Source organism: Spinacia oleracea, chromosome 4, assembly GCF_020520425.1.
Source record: "Spinacia oleracea cultivar Varoflay chromosome 4, BTI_SOV_V1, whole genome shotgun sequence".
NCBI classification, from domain to species: domain Eukaryota; kingdom Viridiplantae; phylum Streptophyta; class Magnoliopsida; order Caryophyllales; family Amaranthaceae; genus Spinacia; species Spinacia oleracea.
This window is the reverse complement of record NC_079490.1, coordinates 118,930,910-118,951,778: the sequence shown is the minus strand read 5'-3', so window position 1 is coordinate 118,951,778 and position 20,869 is coordinate 118,930,910.

Genomic DNA, 20,869 nt, shown 5'->3' with positions numbered 1-20,869 from the left:
AGTGCTTCTTATCAGGGGGAACCTTGGTTCCATATCAGGGGAAGCCAGTGCTTCTTATCAGGGGGAACCTTGGTTCCATATCAGGGGAAGCCAGTGCTTCTTATCAGGGGGAACCTTGGTTCCATATCAGGGGAAGCCAGTGCTTCTTATCAGGGGGAGCCTGGGCTCCATAACAGGGGAACTTGACCAGTTCTTATACTTTCATTTATTATGTTTACATTTCTTTCAATAGAACATTAATCAGGAAAATCTCAATCATTCAGGGTGGTTCAATAAACCATTAAATCTCGTTATTTCATAAAATCATTTCTTTCAGGAATAATAATTCATTAAATCGATACTTTGCATAAAGCTGCATTATCGTAAAACAATTCAATCAAATCATACTTGTAATCCCGCAATTCATAAAACATCATTATAAAACATCAATTATTCATAACATCATTCATAAATACATTTCGAAGGGAATGCGGGTACTAGCAATAACCGTTACCTCAACCGCAGTTTTTATACTTCCTGTCCGATGGATCGTCCTTCCTGAGCCCCTAGTCCAATTTCTTTCAAAATATCGAATTATTGAATTAGTAGCTAAAACGATAAATAATATAAACTAATATTTTATAAATAATAAATTTATAGATAGTGAATTTTGAAGTAATAAATTTAATAAAAATATATTTTTATAAATTATTGAAAATATTATTAAACAAGATTTCAATCAAAATTTCATAAATCGATTTACATAAATATTATCTAATTTCCTAAATTAACGAAAATATATTATTTAAATCAAATTTCAATCAAAATATAAATCTGATATTATCATTTAAAATATAATTAAAGTAAATAATAATTGATTTTCATGAAATATTAACATGGGTTTTTAAATAAAAGAATAGAGCTTACTTTGGGATATTGGACCAAAACAAAAGGGCTTGGGCTTAATTTGGGGAATAAATGAACAAAGTTCCTATTACTGGAACTCGTTTCTTTTCGAAACTGAGGCACGAAGCAGGGGAAGCAGGGGAGGGGGATCGAAGCAAAGGAAAGGGAGAAGGAAAGGGAACGGCGGTTGGGCCCGGGGCAGCACGGCGGCGCAGGAGCGTGCCGACAAGGAGATGGAGGTAGTGGTGGACGCAGGGCGGCGCATCGCGGAGGAGAGGGAGGGAAAGGCAGGGGAGATGCGAGCAGGAAAGAGGGAGCAGGGGGACGGTGGGGTGAGTGCGGTGGTGGTGGCCTGCGCACAGAGGAGATGGAGGGTGGTGCGCGGCCTAACGGCGATGCCGGCGACTGGGCGTGAAGAAGAGAAAAGTCAGGGGAGGTGAGTTGAACTAAAAAGCAGGGGAGGGGCAGGGGAGTTCACGGCGAAGGAGGAGGAGAAATAAGGGAGGTGTTTGGGTCGGGTGTTGCGCCGGTGATGGTGGTGAGGGTGGCTGTGAGTGGGGCTGCGTGGTTGGGTGGTTGCAGCACGGTGGTGCCGTGAAAGGAAGGAGGGAAGCTTGGTGGTGATGGCTCGAAACAGAGAGGAGAATTAGAATTGAAAATTGGTTTTGATTTTCTGATGTTGAATTCCAATTGGTACCATGACTGATTTGTATAGTCAAGAAGAGTGAATGGGAAGAAAAAGTCCTTGGTCTCCAAGGCATGAATGTAGACAGAATTCAAGGAAAGGAGTGGGAACATACGTGGAGAGGAGGAAGAAGAAGAGAAATGGAATTTTTCTCTTTCAAGGGCATTTTTGTAATTTCACAAGATTAGGCCAAAATTCTGAAAGTTGGTTTCTGTTTTTAGGAAATTAATTAGAATAGAAATGTTTAATTAAAACTAAGTTTCGAGATAATCTTTTATAAAAATATCGTTAACGAAAAAAAATAAATTTAGTTTTCGAATAGAATAAGAACGTTTCAAAATTATTAAAAATCCGAAATAATTAACGAAATAACTAAAATAAATAGCTTAAGCTCGTAACTTTGAAATTAAATCATGGAATCTGAAAAATAATAAATCGTGTAATAATATTAAAAATTCAAGTGAAGTAAACTTCGTTAATTAAAATAAAGATCAAAATTAGGATTAAAAACGATTTTAAGCTAAGTACAAATCATTAAGCATAATTAATCGAGTTTTAAAAATTCGGGGTATTACAGTGAAGCTGAGGTCTTTGCAAGGTGTTATTTTAACCTTTTCCTTAGTCGAGAAATCATACATTATACATTTAGAATTTTCTGACAAAAGTGTCTCATACACACAGGGACTATCTCTAGTGATCAGCGTGGTTGGGTCGAAATCGTCGATAGTGGTGGAAATCATGTTTATGGAAACAGATGACTTGTGATTTGGGAGGGGATTATCTGTGATGTTTGGTTGAGAATTTTTGACTTTATTGGATGAGGCTCCAACAGAAAGCTTTCCCTCATCTATCAAGTCCTGTACACGATGCTTGAAAGCCGCACAACTTTCAATGTCATGTCCCTGCCCCTGGTGATATTCACAGTGCTTGTTTGGGTTATAGTTGGGGGGTGGATTCCTTGGTGGTCCCCTCGGGTTCAAGGGTTGGACGAGGTTGGCCTTTTTAAGCTTTGAGAAGGCTTGGGCGTAACTCATGTTCAAAGGGGTGAAATTCCGTTGAGGTCGAAGTTGAAACGCAGATGTTGTACCGATGTTATGGATCATATTCGTTGGTTTAGAAGGAGATGCATCGTTGTTAACAACCTTCTTATTGCCTCCGTATCTTGGGTTGTACGAAGTATTACTGTTAAACTCTTCTCTTTTAATATCTCCCTTTTTTATGGCATCTTCAATCAAAGATCCGGTTGAAATCAAGGCCTTGAACGATGGCAAATATTGATAAGCCATTTGTTTCTGGTATACCGGGAGGAGGTTCTTGACAATCATTTGCAACTACTCCTCTTCATTCGGCCTATTTATCATTTTTGCCGCTTTATTTCTCCACCTTGTGATGAAAGATGAGAATGTCTCATTTGCATTTTGAGCCGTGGTCTCCAAATCCCTTCTTGTGACATCAATCTCCTCATTGTACTTATACTGGTTCGAAAATTCTCTCACAATATCAGCCCAGGTTGATTTCTTCGAGTTCTCTAAGTTCAGAAACCAATGCGAGGCAGCTCCATCCAAATATTGCTGAAATAATTGAGCCATCAATGGCTCTTCCACTCCCCATGGACTCATAGCACCAACATAAAGTTTCAAGAAATTTGTGGGACTTCCTGTTCCATCGAACCGCGCGAGGACAGGCATTTTGAACCCAATGGGAAGGCGCGCCTTGGGAAAAAGAGTCAACCCATGGATATCCATCCACGGCTCAGCTTGGGTCATGCCTTTCAATACTTCTTTCAACTTAGAAATCTCCTCTTCGAGTTTGGTCGGGAGTTCATTGTCATGATTACCTTGCTCAAGATGAAATGGTGATGCGACCTCTGAGTCAGGAGCTGGTGGGTGAGCTTGCACGTTCTGTCTTATGAAATTAACCACAGTCTGCTCAACGGTGTTTTGGCGATCTATTATGGACTGCATCATCCCTTTAAGCTCAGATAAAGGATCCGGATGGAGGCTTGAATTCTGATGATCATTGTCGGGAGTCTGAGCCATATTGCTACAACTAGGGGACGAGAATATTGCCGATGTAGGGCAAGGAGAAAATTCTGCGGATAGAGATTTCTTGCTATGGAATGCAGTGCGGCGAATGAGCCTAGATCCAGCACGGGTCCAGGTGCAACTCCTGACAGAAAAACAAAAATAGCCATTGTAAGTACTCACTTGAATATGATGTTTAAAGTGGAAAGTAAAAACAGATAAAAATAACATAAAATAAAAAATAATCATCGGATATACATAATGATATTGATTTTATTTTTATTCTTAAGGAGATGAACGCCGATTTTTGATCAGATTTCGAGAGATTTGGAACTTTGTGTCTTATTGAAGTGACTTATTTAAAAAAAACTTTTATTGCACCCTTAAGATTTTACGGGTATTTAGGCTTCTTTGGGAAGTTTAAAGGATTGTGTATGTCGCAAGTTTCAGATTCTTTATGATCCTATGCGTCTCGAGTTTTGTGACACGCCATAGGTGGAACCCTCATGGTTGTTTGCCTATAAAAACTTAGACTCGATTTGAATTTTCTTCAAGCTTACGAATAACCGAATTCCTTTCTTCTCAAGCTATTCTCCCTCAAAGAATCATATGGATCTTAATACTCCATTTGAAGCTTCTTCGTCCTCCAAGGTACGACAGTTGATCCAATTCTTCTCTGAGAATCCTGCTTCTTCCCTTCAGGAAATACGAGATAGAGGACGTGAGGCGATTCTTGCTTCCATGTCCCTAGAGGACCGACTTGTCGTTGATTCCTCTACAGGGTTTTCAAACCAAATTCTTCCTACTACTACTTCTCCCACTCCCTTGGTAAAGCCTGTTTTAGTGGGTAATTTTTCTCAATTCTTCCGCATATGCGACCCTTCGAATTCCCTATTTTTGTTTGTGGCTGATTCTATGGTATTCGCCATGTCTCTTTGTCTATACTTTCCCTTGAGTTTGTCTTACTTTATTTTGGCCGCTATAAACCAACAAGAGTTTCCTTTTTCGAATGATCGCACAGAAAGTTCTAGCTCATCAACCAATTTGTCCTTTAATCTTCCAAACCGTAGTACACTTAGGTTGTTAATGTGGGATGTCAGGGATCAGTCAACATCTCGTCTCCTTGGTCATCTCGTCATGTTATCCAAAATATACCAACCTACTTGCTTCGTATTACTTCTTTCTGACTCGAAGATCGGTGAAGAAGTGGCTAGGGGCTTGGGTATTAAGACCTTTGGTATCCTCCTTGGGTCTGGTTCATTTCCACCCATGTTATTTTTTTGGAACGATACTTGTTTCTTTTCTGTGACACAATTGGCTGCAGAGTCAATCACTTTATCGGTCTATGTTTCACCACAGGCTATCCCCACAAGAATTCTAGTACATGAGAGGCAGGGTCCGCGCCAAAGCACGGCTAATCGTCCATGGTTGAGTCTATTTGAATTTTCATCACTTGATCGTTTACAAATGGCAATGGGTGGTCCTTCTAGCTACCAAAGTTCTAAAGAAGACTTCCTTCGGAAGATTCCTCCTTCTAGGCTTTCCTCATTTGCCATTCCTGAGACTTTATGGTCAATAAGTCAAAAGGGTCTTTTTATATTGGTAGATAGGTTTACTAAAGCTTCGTCTTCTGGCCCTTGGAAACGTTCTAAACCGCATACCCTTTCGTTTGTTGTCATGTCTGATGGGTCACATAAGTGTAGGGGTGGGTTTATAGTGCGGGACCCAAGACAGAACTGGGTGGCCGGTTTTGCTTCTAAGGTTCAAGGGCAAAGCCTCTCCTCTTTTGTATTATCTATTTTGCAAAGAGGCTTGCAGAAAGCTAGAATACTGCAAGTGAAACAGTTGGAAGTATTGGTGGACGTCGAACTCCATACTCTAGCCTTGGCTAAGCTAGACATCTCCACAACTGCTCCCGAGCGCGAATTATGCGGTATAATGCAATTAATGCGATTCCCTGGGTGGGAAGTCAGTATCCGCCATCTTCCACAGGAAAGCCTCAAAGGGGCTATGCTTATCGTAGACTTTTGCCAAAGGTTTCCATGGGGTCATTCAGAGGAGTTTGAAGTTCCACCAACTCCTGAGATATTACTCGCCCAGTATTGAAAATTGTACATTTTATACTTGTTGTGATCGTACTTTGGAAGTAAATAAATAAATAAATAAAAGGAGTTTGTGTATGTTGGTCGAAAGGGTATTTTACTTATCGTGGTTGGTTTGTTCAAGCACGAATTAGAACCTTTTGCATGATTTTGGCATAATTCAGGGGTTAAATTCGAAAATTCAGGATTTTCAACAAAATTGAAAACTATTTTTGCGAAATGGAGAGAGAATGAAGAAAAATAAGTTATTTGAAAGATAAGTTATTTATTATTTTGCAAGACCAAATTCTCAAAGATAACTATCACTTTTCACTTTTCCATTTCCCGCCTTACAAAAGTATTGAATGATAAAGTAAGGGAAGAGAATAAAGAGATGGGGCCTGTGTCCCTGCTAAAATAGTGATGACACCGCTTTAGATGCTTGATTACCTGCGTTCCTTGAAGCATCAAAAACAAATTGTTAAATATAGGGGTCGTGCCTGAAGGCTGCCTACGTATCCCTGGGTGCATAGGTGCTTGATGGTGTAAGAGTGTTTACAGGGAATCAGACCCAACGTAGTTCCAAAAATAACAAGAAAGAAAGAAAATTAATATTTATTTTGCGACTGAACTCAAAGTGAGCTGCCTACGTACCCCTTTGCAAAAGTGGTGTGAAATGATGCAAACATACATGATGATGATTTTGGTTTTTTTTTTTTTTTTTTTTTTTTTTTTTTTTTTTAATTAATTAAAAAAGAAAGGGGGGATCAAGTCGCACGTAGTTCTAAAATTTCTATCTTTTTTTTTTTTTTTTTAACATAGGAAAAATAAAGAACGCAATGCATAGGCTACAGGTGAGTGGTGATGAGGCATCTTGAACCGGTAGAGTCGTGTAATCCTTAATCGTAACGCCAAGTAACGAATTCTCCGGTCTCCAGGCGTTGTTCCCAATCTTCTTTGCGCTTGGCAACATACAAGGGGTTGTCTTCTCGATCTAGGATCCATGATGCCCAGGCCTTGCATACCAACTGACACGAAGCTAAAGTCACGGGATCAATCTTGCGTAGGAAAATATGAGGCTCCATAATTGACACGATGGAGGCCACCTCATTAGCCGATGTCATTATTCCTTCACATTGTACCGCATGTTCCTGATTGTAAAGCCACCCAAGTCGTTCACGCAGCCTTCGTGCCTTGATTTTATCTGGCATCCAAGTTGGATGGTCGCGTTCTGACTCCGAAATGGGCCAGTACATGCGGGTCAGCTTCATTACCGGCGTTGGCCTTATTGTGATCTCATTGTTAGGAAAGTAACCTTCCTCGCTTTCGACGAGATTCATCTCCCCAAACTGACTTGTACTGGCATATTGGGTCGTTCCATCTCTTACATCTCCTGGAATCACGTATCCCCCTAATGGGAAACATAGCATTCCTCTAACTTTCTGGTGCAATGTTGACGCAACCATCTGATTCTCATGTAATCACGGTCGTCCCAACAAGAGATTGTATGAAGTCTCGCAGTCTATCACACGGAAATTCACCTCATACACGACTGGTCCGTACTTCAAATTCAATAATATGGTTCCCGTTATCTCCCTTGGAGTATTATCAAAACCAAAAGATAAGCCCGATTAATGAGTTATTTGGTTTGCCTCATAACCTAGTTCGTAAAGGAAGTCTCGTGAAGTTATGTTGATCGTCGATCCATTATCAACCAGAATATTATCTATGTAGCCGCTGCTATGTAACAAGGTTATGTACAATGCATGATTATGATATGGATGTGGAGGCAAATCATCGTTTGTGAAGTCTAGTCTATTATTCCGATGCGGGTCGTCTCGGGAAATTTTACGGAGATCAATCCATGAGACCGAAGATCCCAATGGTGCTTTGACATAAGAAGGGTATGTGTCAGCCAAGTAAGTCAGTTAATCAAGAGTTACGGGTATCATGGTCTTTTCTTCTATCCCCATGTTCTCATATGACAGTAAAAGGTCAAGATTCACAACTTCCTGTTCTATTGAAGGAACCTCCTGAGTGATGGTGGAGACTTCGAAGACCTTAGCCTTATTTGAAACCTTAGATTGGCTACCGTCTTCTGGGAACAAAGGAGGACACGGTGACCATAATGAACCCTCTGACTGGGTGGCGAGAATGGCATGGATTTTGTACATCCACGGTTAGCCGAGCTTTATGTCATAGAATGAGGGGATATTGAGGACTATGAATTCTGTGGTAAATGATATACCCTTATAGTCAACAGTAGTGCTCAGTTTACCCCATGCTTTTCCACTTGTATACTCATCGCCGAGATCTTCAAAGGTCACTGGTTCAAGTTCTTCTCGTTCACATCCCCACTTAACGAAGGTCTTATAGGGGCATACATTGATGGGACATCCTCCCTCCACCAAAACACCATGGTACCTCTTGTTGTCGCAGATCATTGTATGCTCTAAGGTGTCTTCTAGGAATTCCTTCTCAACCAAATCTTTCATGACAAGTTGCCAATCGAGTTTGAACATTTTTATCAGGTCCTTGGCTGGGGTCGTGACGTCAATCGCAGTTCTCTTGAGGTAGTCGATGAAGGCTTCTTGATACATTTGAGATTTTGATATCAAGTCCCATAATGATGTTTTATCATCCTTATTTCCTAACCTAGGCGGAGCATGTTCGGAGGTTGAACCTCCTCCAGAACCAATCATGTGGCAAGACATTAATGATACTTTTGGAACAGCTATATCCCTATGGATGGTCATTATTCCCCTTGGTGTTGGGATTTTCACTTTCTGATGAAGGGTTGATGCAATAGCTCGTGTGTCATGAAGCCACGGCCTCCCAAGTAGAAAGGGAAATTGCGTAGGAGCTTCGATCACCTGAAATTCTACATCATATTTCCAACTCTTGTGCCCCAATTTCAAAGTAATGGTCCCAATTGATTTTCTTGGGGTGTTATCATATGCCACTAAAATCTTGTCGGAATGTCCTAAAGGTGTGTCTCCGTGTCCCACTTCATTTAAAATTCCTTTTGAACAAACATTGAATGCTGACCCACCATCAATCCAAATACCTGAGATTAAATAACAAGCGTGCCCCAAGGTGATGCATAAAGGTCGATTGTGATCAATGACCTCCGGCAAATCTGCATCGCTGAATGATATGGTAGGGGGAACCCAAGCCTTTGGAATTGGAATTTTTCCGTCGTCAATAAGTTGTTGTATAGCATGTCTTGTATCCGAACAGGATTCCATATCATGTCCATAGTCATGGCAGTAATTGCAATACCTCGCCATGTCCGTTGCGGGAGAAGGCATGGAATAATTGAGATGTTTTGGCTCAAGGAATCCTTGCAACTTCAGCCGGTGGTATATAACAGCTAAAGGTTCACTCTTTTCGGAGTAAATCTGACTTATTGACCTCGATCAACGGGGTTGGACGGTCCTGCATAGCCGGTTGTAAGTAACGCGCGGATACAGGTTTACGTCCTTAAATTCATTATAATTGTCTAAACTCCCTGAACCCCGCAAATTAGCAGGTCAAAGCCTAGGTTATGATAGTACCAGTGCGTGTGTGCGGACCGAATTTCACATAAGCAAACCCAAACACACGTAATTTCACATAAACATGATTCATACAAAAATTTAAACATTTCACGTGAATGATCATAACCAATTGGGATAGTTGTTTGTTTCCTAAGAGGGTAAAACATATTTTTGGGTCTATACCTCAAAGTTTATTTTTTAAAATAAAAACAAAAATCCCCAGTGGAGTCGCCAGCCTGTGGGACCCGATTTTCGACTGTCCTAGATTACGGTCAGAATCCCACATAAGCCTACGGTTAGGCCTGTAATGTTTAAAAATTCGGAGTCGCCACCCTATTTTATCCGATAGGGACCGGATTTTTGAAATCATCATTTTCAAGGGAAAATAATTATTTAATAAAAAATTAATTTCCGAAAACAATGATGGCTCCATAAAATAAAAGGCTTTTTTCTTATGAAATCTGGTCTTTTGAAATCAAAGATTAAGGTCCGGGGTATAAGTTAGGAAGATCGAACGTCTGGAACTCGTCTCTCCCTCTGTTCTAAAATAGGCTCCTACTAATATGTTGTCCCTATTTTTCTACAATAATTGGTTATGATCATTCACAATGTTATTGATTTAATGCATAATGTCACATAATTTGCAAGTAGTCAAACACACTCGGATGCAATATGATATAATATATGATGAGATAAATCTGGTGATGTATGGTGGGTTTGAGCATTAAAGTTTCCCTACGTACCGTTCATTGTGGGATTTGAATCCACTCTCGGATCAAAACCCTACGTAGTTCTGACAAGTGTCCCTTCCTATGTGGTCAATTCCAATAGGTGAAGGGAAAAAGAGTGTTGAATAACTCAAGACAAGGTTGGTAATAGGTCTTTAACTGACTTTCTTTTGTGAATCAGATCGCTCCATCAAGGTTGTGGAAATCACCCCGATTAGTGACACCATGAAGTCTTTTGTGAAAGACAATTCAACAATAAAATGCGTCCCGATTGACGACTTTTGGATTGACTTGTTTCTGAAAAGAAAGTTGTTTTAGACTTGGTGATTTGCTCATTTTGGGTTGAACTTCACTCTATTGAGGATGGATAGTAATGTGTACTATTTGAATGGGTTTTGAGGTAATGTGTTTGGGTTTATAAAATTGACCAGATAAGTTGGGACACTTGATATGGCCTAAAATTGAATAATAGTTTCATAATAGAAATCATGTCATACTAGATTGAGAGTGATGCATTATAGGTAACAAGACTTGATGATGATAGGTTTTATAGGTGGGTGAATCACTTCACAATCCTATATGACTAAATTTCCAATTTGACCCGTTTATTCAATTCAAGGTCATAAATCATAAGTCACTAGGTTTATCTCATGAAAATGCGAAATGATATATGGATCAAGCATGCAAAGTGATTTAACCAATTTAATATAAAAACACTCGAATAATTTATTATTAAGAAGTGTGCATAAGATAATTCCTTTATTGTTTTATTAATTTGATGGTGGAACTTTAGTTTACAATTGCCATAAGTAAAATAAATGTTACAATAATCATAATTCCTATCTAATGAGCAGCTTCAAGTCTTGATCCCTTCGCCTTGAACCATGTTGCCTTGATTAGTCTTCATATTTCTTCGCTTTGGATGTTTGGAAAGTAGGGATCTAAGTAAACAAAACCTATATTTTGATTTATTTAGAATTTTCCACTTTACTTAACTCAACCTAAATTGATTTTAGGTAAGTATAACGAAGTGGTAAAGGGTTTGGAGTATTTAAAAATACATAATCTATTATTTAAGAAAAATAGAATTTTATTTTGGGGAAATCGAATTTTATAAGAGAAAACCAATTTTCCTTTAAAAAAAAAACTGTTGAGAAAATTACATCTCGTTGAACTTTAAATTTTGTACCATGACCTCCCGAACTCGGATTTGAGCGTTTAATACTTTTTTGGAAAGATATAAGATTTTTATTTAACGTGTTAAAAAATGGATTCAAAATAAAAAGTAAATAATTTATAAATAATTTTTCTTTAAAGCTGCTCCTTTTTGAGACCTTGAAGTCAAATTAAATTATAAATTAATTGTTGGAAAACAAAATCACGTTTTTATTTTTAAAATGGACTTTAGAAACATTTTAGAGTCGTGTGTATAAAAATCTCAGATTTTAAAGTTTATTTAATATTTTTAATAAAATACAACTTATTTATTTGAAACTGTCATTTTCAAGAAACTGTCTTCCTAGATTTCTGTTTTTGAAAATATTCTATAAAATTGAATAAAAATCGTGTGTAGGTGAGAGAGGTCAATTTAGAAATCTTAGTATTTTGTCTTTCTATGATATTCTTTGAGATTTTCGAAAATAATAATTTAACCTGGTCGAATTTCACCAAATAAGAAATCGGAACCTGAAAAAGACAGTTTTTCTAGTCTGAAGTTTAGGATTTATTGTGATTTTTCTAAAACTTATTTTTGAAAATTCCAAATGTCGTGGTCTTATAAATACTTCAAGTTTCTGTAAAAAAATTATTTTGTGAATTTTGAAAAGTGACGATATTTTATATAATTATCAACCAAATTGACAAAAAAATGGAAAATGAGGAAATTGGCTAGTACTATAGTTCCACCATCTTTCTCTTGAATTTTCTTATGCACCTTCTCACTTTAACTTCATTTTGAGAAATTTTTTTTTTTTGGTGATCAACATACATAAATAAAAACACACTTCACGTACACTCACTCTCGAATCTCGCCCGTGGTCGGTCAAATTCTAGTTGGTTTCCAAATTAGGTAACCGGCACGTATAGTGCCCTAACAGGTTATAGAGCACACATAAGAAAAGAGTTAGTAATGTATGAAAAAATAATTGGAATTCACAAAAATAAAAGGAACAAGAATATTACCTTTGGCTCTGACTAGCAATGTTTGAGAGATTAATCCAAATGATCAATTGAAATTAAAAAAAAGTGACTGCAAAGTGAATGTCCAAGAAAATTAAATAACTTCTTTTTTTGATTTTCTGAATATTGATATTAATTAAACTAAAAACTTATTTTTTTTTTTTTGATTTTTCTGATTTCACTTTAACTAAAACTATTTTTTGACTTGAATAAACTATATTTTTTCCTTTTTTACTGATTTTTTAGAGAAAGTGAGTGAATGAGAGCCTTTTTTTTTTTTAGAGAGAGAGTAGAATGATGGGGGGTTGGGCCTCTTGAGTGAGAAAATATGATGGTATTTATAGGGGTGGAAAGGGACTAAGTTGCAAATAAACAATAGTTGAAGGTTGTACGAAATAAAAATAGATTAGTAGGAGGATTTTGTAAATAAATAAGCAAATTTGAGTAATCATGACTTGATTGACCTATAACTGCTTTTGTTTTATTTGCCAAACTGATAAGTTATATTGTCCTTGAGCTCAAACGGGCTAAACAAGGTACGCGTCTTAGAGAAAAAATGAAGACCATTAGCGTCGTCGGCTAAAGAATGTATTTTTACGACATAATAAATAAAAAATAAGATAATTATTTTGGAAAGAGGTTTGTTCGTTAAAAAAAAACGCCGGGTGTTAGAAATGTAGGCCCATTATTACGAAAAGGGCGTCATATGAAAATTGGTCATACGTTATTTTCTTTACCCGAGGGCTCGTTTTAATACTGCATATTAACAAGGTTGTCGTCACATTGTTAGAACAATGACGTATTATACTATATCTTAATAGTAATAGTACTTTTGGGAGATAGTACCTCTCGGAAAGCATTATTTTAGAAGCATTCCTTTCATGGTGTATTTTCCGATATGGATACCACTCTTTTTTTGAAAGCGCCTAATACATCCCATATTAGTAGTAGGGAGACTAGTGGTTGTAAAATATCAGTTTCAAGATCAGAAGAGAGAACATAATAAACAAAAGTACGTTTATCATTTATGTCTAATACATGAACCTTCTTTTCTAAACAGATCGAAAGACGTTATCTCAAAACTTACACCCTGGTAAGTATCATTTGTAAGTATCATTTATTGATACTGTACAAGGGAATCATATCAGTTATTTGCAGTAAGGAATCACTCAACCGATTTACGGATGCAAGTTCATCAAAAAATGTGACTTGAAAATTGTCTCTGCAGCTTTGCAATTTAATTGCTCGTGAAAGAGCATGTGATGTACTTTACATACCACCTAACCACACCTGATATATCATTTGATGTATCATGATTTTACAAATCAATGGTTTATCAAACAAATTTGTTTTGTCCTTATTAGTTTAGGGGAAGAGGAATGTACACAGGTGTAGATTTTTTCATTTTGGTCTTAATGTAGTTTATCTTTTAGGTAGGTAGTTAGATTAAGTTTGTTTTAATTTTTTGTCTTTTTGCTTTTGTTTTCCTTTTTTTTTTTTTAATATTTGGGGGGGGGGTACGTGGGTTTGGTTTAGGGGCATTAGGATTAGGTTTGTTTAAATTTTTTTTTTCTTTTGCTATTTATTTTATTAGTTAGTTTATTGGTTTATCTTAATTTGGTTAGTTTAGATAGTTAATAAATTAGGTAGTTAATAAATTAGTAACTAATTTTATATTAGTTAATAGTTTACTTTTTTGTTAAGTCATTTTTGCATTGTTTTGTTGTAATTAGTCGGTCTCGTATGTTGGTATTGTTACGTTAGTAGTAAGTAATGTTAAATTTGTTAGTTTGTTAAGGCGAAACTTTTAACCCGGTCATGGTACGTTATTATTCCAGGTCCTATGAATTGGAGTTTTTATCTTTTTCGGGTACACACTCATAGTAACATATAAATTTGTACGACCCTAGACATTTACACAAAACACCTTAAGTAGTGATATTGGATAAGGGATAGACACATAATTTTTGCGTGTCGTTACACATAACAAACTTGAATTAAGTTATTGTTAGCGTGTTGACGTATTATACGGTAGAATCAAAGTATATTATACAATACGGAATACGGAGTACTCCTTTATAAAAGGATATTACCCCTATCCAATTCACCATTTACCACTTATTTCTTATCTCCACCTTATCCAAAAACATCAAAATCTTCCATTTTCACGGCACCCATGGCTCCCAACAACCAAGATCAGCCACCTCCTTCTCCTTTCGATGAGCATTTTCGGATGCTAACTTTGTATTTGAACTTGCTCATGGCGTTATTTGTGCTACTAGTGGCGCTCGTGGTTTTCATAATTATGAACAAGTGAAGCTTGGAGGTTTCCGGCACGAAATGCGCACGATTCGATTTGTGCTTCGATTTTTTGCTATTTTGGTAGATTAGAAGTACACATTGTAAGGATTTTGGGCATTTAAATAAAACTTCTTTGTTTTATTGTTAATATTTTCGGACTTTTAATTACTACCGTTGTTACTCCTTAAATCGTCTTACCATTACTGCCGAGGTAATGAACAAAGAAACTCGAGCAAAAAATATATAAAAAAAAATATTTTCCTTGACAGAGGATCATACAAAATTGGGGATCAAAATTTGATGTCTACACCAAGTGGATTTTATACTTCTGAATCTTTGAACTAGCCAAATAGATTCAAACTTATATCACATTGAGTAAATAAACCTATATTCACTCAAATCCATGTGAAATAATAAAGTCATAAAATCTTTCTTTAGCTTTGAACTCTATTGTCTAGGCGTTCTAACAATAGTTCATATCTTTTGTTACTTTCAACAAGTAAGATTAGCTCGTCTTGAATTCATCTAGAAATCAATGAACTTTCAAAAGTCCATCAAAATAGAGCTTTTGAAGTTTAACTTGTTGATATGGTCTAAGCAACAATGCCAAAGATTAGTGGAACTCAAATCAAGGGGTTGATTTGAACCTAGTAAAGTTCTTTAAAGAGTTGTTTGTTTTAATCAAGCATATTGACTCAACCTGTAATTGACCATTTCATTCAAATAAACAAACAAACATTGTTTTTGTTTTTCTTGAATGTGAGTCTTTCTGTGTTTGAAAACAGAAATTTAGGTATGTTGATTATGGAACAAAATAGCCATTAAGTTCCAGCCTTTGAAAGGACTTAAACAAACTAGATGACCCTACAACTAATGTAGCATTGCCATGCTTCATTTCCCACTTGTAGGTCATTAGTGTAGCCTAGCTTCCATTGTTTGAGTTATTACCGAAGTAAGAACCTCAAGCGGTATATGATACCAAGGAAGTTTGATTGCTAGGTCACTTCTCTTTAAACATAAACTTATAGGTAGAAACGGAATCGTAAATTCCTTTCATTTGTTCCTTGTTTTCCTATTTCTTGTACCCTTTCTTATAGTCTTAAGAATTGAATTCTATAGTGTTGACTTTTATACTTTGTTAGACATGTCCGATGTCATTCCAACAGAGTTCTTACCATTTTATTTATGTTGAATATTCTGTTTCAACTAGATGATCTTACCAGAAGCTTCTAAAGTTCTCTAAGCATCAATCTTATTCGACTGTCTAGGGACTAGACTCATTCGAGAATTAAATGGACAAAGATATTAGGTTGTTAACCATTGGTAAAGCTGAGTGTTTAAACTCAATGCTTTATGATCTCAAAACTACATTGTATTTTGAATTCACAAGCACCAATCGGTTTGCCATTCGACTTTGATACTCGAAAACAATCATAAAAGTCGCTAAAAGAAACGTACATTTTAAATTGCTCATTTTCTCTCATTTCTGTGAATCGTTCTTGAATTCACTACCAATCGAGGAAATTTACTGTTACCTTTCTAAAAGGATTTATTGCAGTGCAAGATATTTAATTATAAACAATAATTAAAACATACATTGAAGCATGCAAAGTCTAAACATTTATCATCAATAATAACTTGAAAATGAAAGCAATCATGCAATTTTAACAAGTCATTAGCATTTTATTCGAATTATGTGTTCCGGAAGGTGTGAATAAAATGATTCCAAGACCCTAAAACCATTGAAGAATTAAGCACAGTTTGTCGACTCAATTCTAAAACATTTTAGGTAAGCAAAAGCCTTTTGCTAATAGTCTAGAAACTATTCTTGGTTGATAGGTACGTCTAAGAACTTATTAGGTAAACCTATCGATTTTGCCACGACATAAAAGGACTCCTTACTTATATCGTTGAGTTTCACCAAAACTAACATGTACTCACAATTATTTGTGTACCTTGCCCCTTTAGGACCAATAAGTAACACCTCGCTGAGCGAAAACTATTACTAGATTGATGTAAAGGATATCCAAGCAAGTGTATATTTTGGCATGGCACCTTTTAACTCAATTTTTAAGTTTGGAACTTAAGGCTCTTACTATGTTGGTTAGATTTTAAGTGAACTAAAATTCTTAATCATGCAACATAATCAAGCTTTGATCTCATGCATTTTAAGACATATTTAAAAGCAATAAATAACTTGAAACATGCATAAGATAACTTCATCTTGAAGCTTTAACTTCAAAGTCCGTCTTGAAAATCTCCGTGGGAGGCACCATTTTCTTCAAATAGGATAAGCTATAATTAAAACTAATTACAACTATTTGATGGTACGCATACCATATTTGAATTGAAAAACAACTTTGGTACTTTAGACCAATTACATTCAAATTAATGGTTCGCAGACCATATTTTCTATCCTATTTGGGCCATACTAGTCACTTCATAACCTGCAAAACAGTACATATACAATATATACCATTCACCCATTCATTATCATGAATGGCCCACATAGCTGGTTAGTAAAACACATTATGGATCACATAAACATTTGCAGCAATTAATCAAGGGCACCAATAATCTATAAATTATTCAGTCCTTATTAATTCTAATCAAGTTGTTTTAACCTTAAGGATTTGTAGACCTAATCAAGAGTATATGACTAAAAGGGCTCCCACTTAAACCAATAAATTCATATGCTTTACTAATTTTAAACATAAAAATGTATTTCTAGTCTAACCGGAAACATACAAATTTAATTAAAATTTAAAGCTCATATAAATTAATAATTGAATCCAAAAATTTAATTTAATTTCAGTCATATTTAAATTAATTCATGATTTTAATTTTAGTAAAATAATTAGAATAAATAAAATTTATTATAATTACAATATTCAAAATTAAAATCCAAGAAAATAATTTAAATTATTAATTATAAAATTAATTAAAATTACGTAAACTGAAAATTTCAAATTAAAATTTCAAAACGATCTAATCGCAACGCAACAACCCCACGCAACGCACGCCCATGGGCCACACGCACACAGCCATCGCTGGCCATGTGCGCGCAGCCCATGCGCTGCGTCGCATCGCTGCTGCTCCCCATCGGAAGGTGCGCGCCAGCGCTCGTCGCAACAAGTATGCTGCTCCCCAACGCAAGGTGCGCGCCAGCGCTCGTCGCAACAAGCATGCTGCTGACCATCGCTGGGCGCAGCGCTCGTCGCACATCGCAACAAGCACGCTGCACGCCATCGCTGGGCGCAGCGCTCGTCGCACGTCGCAACAAGCACGCTGCACGCTATCGCTGGGCGCAGCGCTCGTCGCACGTCGCAACAAGCACTTGCGCTCGCTGCGCGCGAGGCTCCGCATGCTTGCGCGAGGCAGTGCGCGCTGTGGCGCAGCATGCTTGCTGCCCACATGCGACTGCTCGTGCCTTGCTCTCGCCCTTGCCCATGCGCCCATTGCTCACAACCCACGACACAAGGCAGGGCTGCTGCCTTGTGCTCGTGCACCATGCCCTTGCTCGCTACATTCGTACTGCATGGGCGATGAGCTCCCTTGCTCGTCGTCGCATGCCCGCACTATACAACACCCCTTAAGGGTAACACGTAGCGTCCATTGCTTTGTGCGTGCAAGTTATATGAGCGAATCGCATAAAATTAAAAATTTATATTCAAAATTAATGACAAATTAATAAATAATATTAATTTCATAATTTTAGGGCGAAAAATCGAAAATTTATTATTTAATTGATTTCCGATTAACATGGATTCAAGTCTAGGTCATAAAAATTTAAAATTTAACATAAATTTACAATTTTTATGGTGGTTTTTAATCATAGGTATCTAATTAAATTATAACTAATTATGAAAATCAAATTAATTCAAAATTATTCCAATTTTCAACAAATTAATCATAATTACAAATTAGATTGCATAATTAACAAGGCTAGGCATTCAAACTTGTTAAACATATACAGTAGGTCAATCAAAAATTCTAGATTTATCAACAAGAATCGCAAATATTTAATTTAACATCTTAAATTTACGAAATTTTGCATTCGAAAAACTAAAACCTCCGAAAAGTCATAGTTAGGCTTCGAATTTGAGAATTCTGGGTTCGGCCGAAAAATATTGTTTTTGTCAGAATTTTAGAATGCCTTTTACATGCGGAATTGACACAAAAATCACTCTATTTGGATGAGTAACGAAGAAACTGCCGAAAAACTGCGTACGTACAATTAAATAAACGCAATTTGCAATTAATTAACAATTACGAAAATTAATCACCCCTTTTAATTCTTGCAAAATTGTAATATTTAACCAAGTTTATGCAATTTAGATTATGAAAATAATAAGAGGCTCTGATACCACTGTTAGGTTATGATACATATGACAATTCATAAATCATGCGGAAAAACCATAAAGCCAGGAAAGCATATTATTTACACATAATCATTTAGCATAGAATAGATGCATACATGTTGTAGCGTGCCTTCCCTAGCTGCGGCCGAACCGAACAAGAACAAGTCTTTAGGACTCCAAATGTCGTCCCTCCGTAGATAGTCCACAGTACGTCCGGATCCGCCTCAAGTTAGACCAACTAGAATCGCCCTTAAGGTTACTAGGAATTTTGGCTAGTGTTTGCAAGTGTATGGCTGATTTTTATTTCAAAAACTTACCGTTTGAATACTTCAATCGTACCCATAAACTGTGACCCTAGGCACTTATTTATAGGAGTATGGAAAAGGAATTGTAATCCTACTAGGATGTGGATTTGCTAATTAGAACTTTATTAGGACTCTAAATAACAAAGCATATCTAATAGGATTAGAATTTTAATCTTTGAACAAATCCTAATAGGATTAGGATTTCCCGCACACGCATCGTACAAGCCGTGCACCCGCGCAGGCCTTGCGGCCCACGACAGACGCACAGCCCATGTGCGGTGCTGCGCGCGCGCGCGCCCTTGGCTGGGCCTGGCCTTGCACTGGGCCTGGTCGAGGCGTGCGTTGCTGCGTGCGGCTCGTTGGGCGATGGCCTGGCTTCGTGCTGGGCCTTCGTCTAGCGGGCCTCGTCCGATGCTAATTCGTACGATACGCTTCCGATTAAATTCCCGATTCCGGAATTCATTTCCGATACGAACAATATTTAATATTTCCGATTCCGGAATTAATTTCCGTTTCGAACAAATATTTAATATTTCCGTTTTCGGAATTATTTTCCGATTCCGATAATATTTCCGATTCTGACAATATTTCCGTTTCCGGCAATATTTCCGATTCCGGCAATATTTCCATTTCCGATAATATTTTCCGATACGTACCATGTTTCCGTTTCCGGCAACATCTACGACGTGGATAATATTTATATTTCTGATACGATCCATATTTCCGTTTCCGGCAATATCATCGTTTCCGGAGTATTCATTTCTTGCTTGTGACGATCTCAGCTCCCACTGAAACCAAGATCCGTCGATTCCGAATATCCATAGATAGAGTATTTAATGCCATTAAATACTTGATCCGTTTACGTACTATTTGCTTGACCCTACGGGTTCAGTCAAGAGTAAGCTGTGGATTAATATCATTAATTCCACTTGAACTGAAGCGGCCTCTAGCTAGGCATTCAGCTCACTTGATCTCACTGAATTATTAACTTGGTAATTAATACTGAACCGCATTTATTAGACTTAACATAGAATGCATACTTGGACCAAGGGCATTATTTCCTTCAAATTAGTGTAGTAGGAGAAGAGGGATCGGTAGGGTTTGGGAATTGGAGTTTGTAGAGTGTCATGATTTTATAGGGGTGACTGTTGCGATTTACTATGAGAGTTAAGATGGGATTTCAAAATTTAAATTTGGGGATTTGACGAGAAGTAAGGGATGTTCCGTGAGTTTTATAGACGGAATGATTTGGAAGTTGAAGAGTTTGTATTGGGAATCAGAGTGTGGGAAGCGTGTTTGAGTGTAGAAAATGGAATAGTAATGCATGTACCGAGTTTTGTAAGATTCGATGAATCAAATTAAATGCTTTCCATTCATTTTTAGTATTCCCACTTAGACCTCGAATTGAATGCAAGTATTGGGAAAAAGTGCGATTACCTTAATAATGTGCAGACGTGGCTGTGGTAATGCACATCTGGATTTTGCAATCCGAACCTGATTGTTAGTCCATTCAGAAAATATGGTGCATAACAGAAACGAAAAAGATAATTAAAAACATATTTTTTTTTTTTTTAAAATATTTACCAGTGAGGTTAGAAAATTGTTAAGGACAACAGGTATCATTGTATTCGTATCATACCAAGTTCTAACCTGAGCTTGTCGTGTCTGTCCCTGTTAAGTGGTTTGGTCAAGATGTCAGCTACTTGATCTTCTGTGGGACAGAATTCAAGTTTGACTAGTTCCTTTTCCACATAATCTTTTAAAAAGTGATGTCAAATGTGA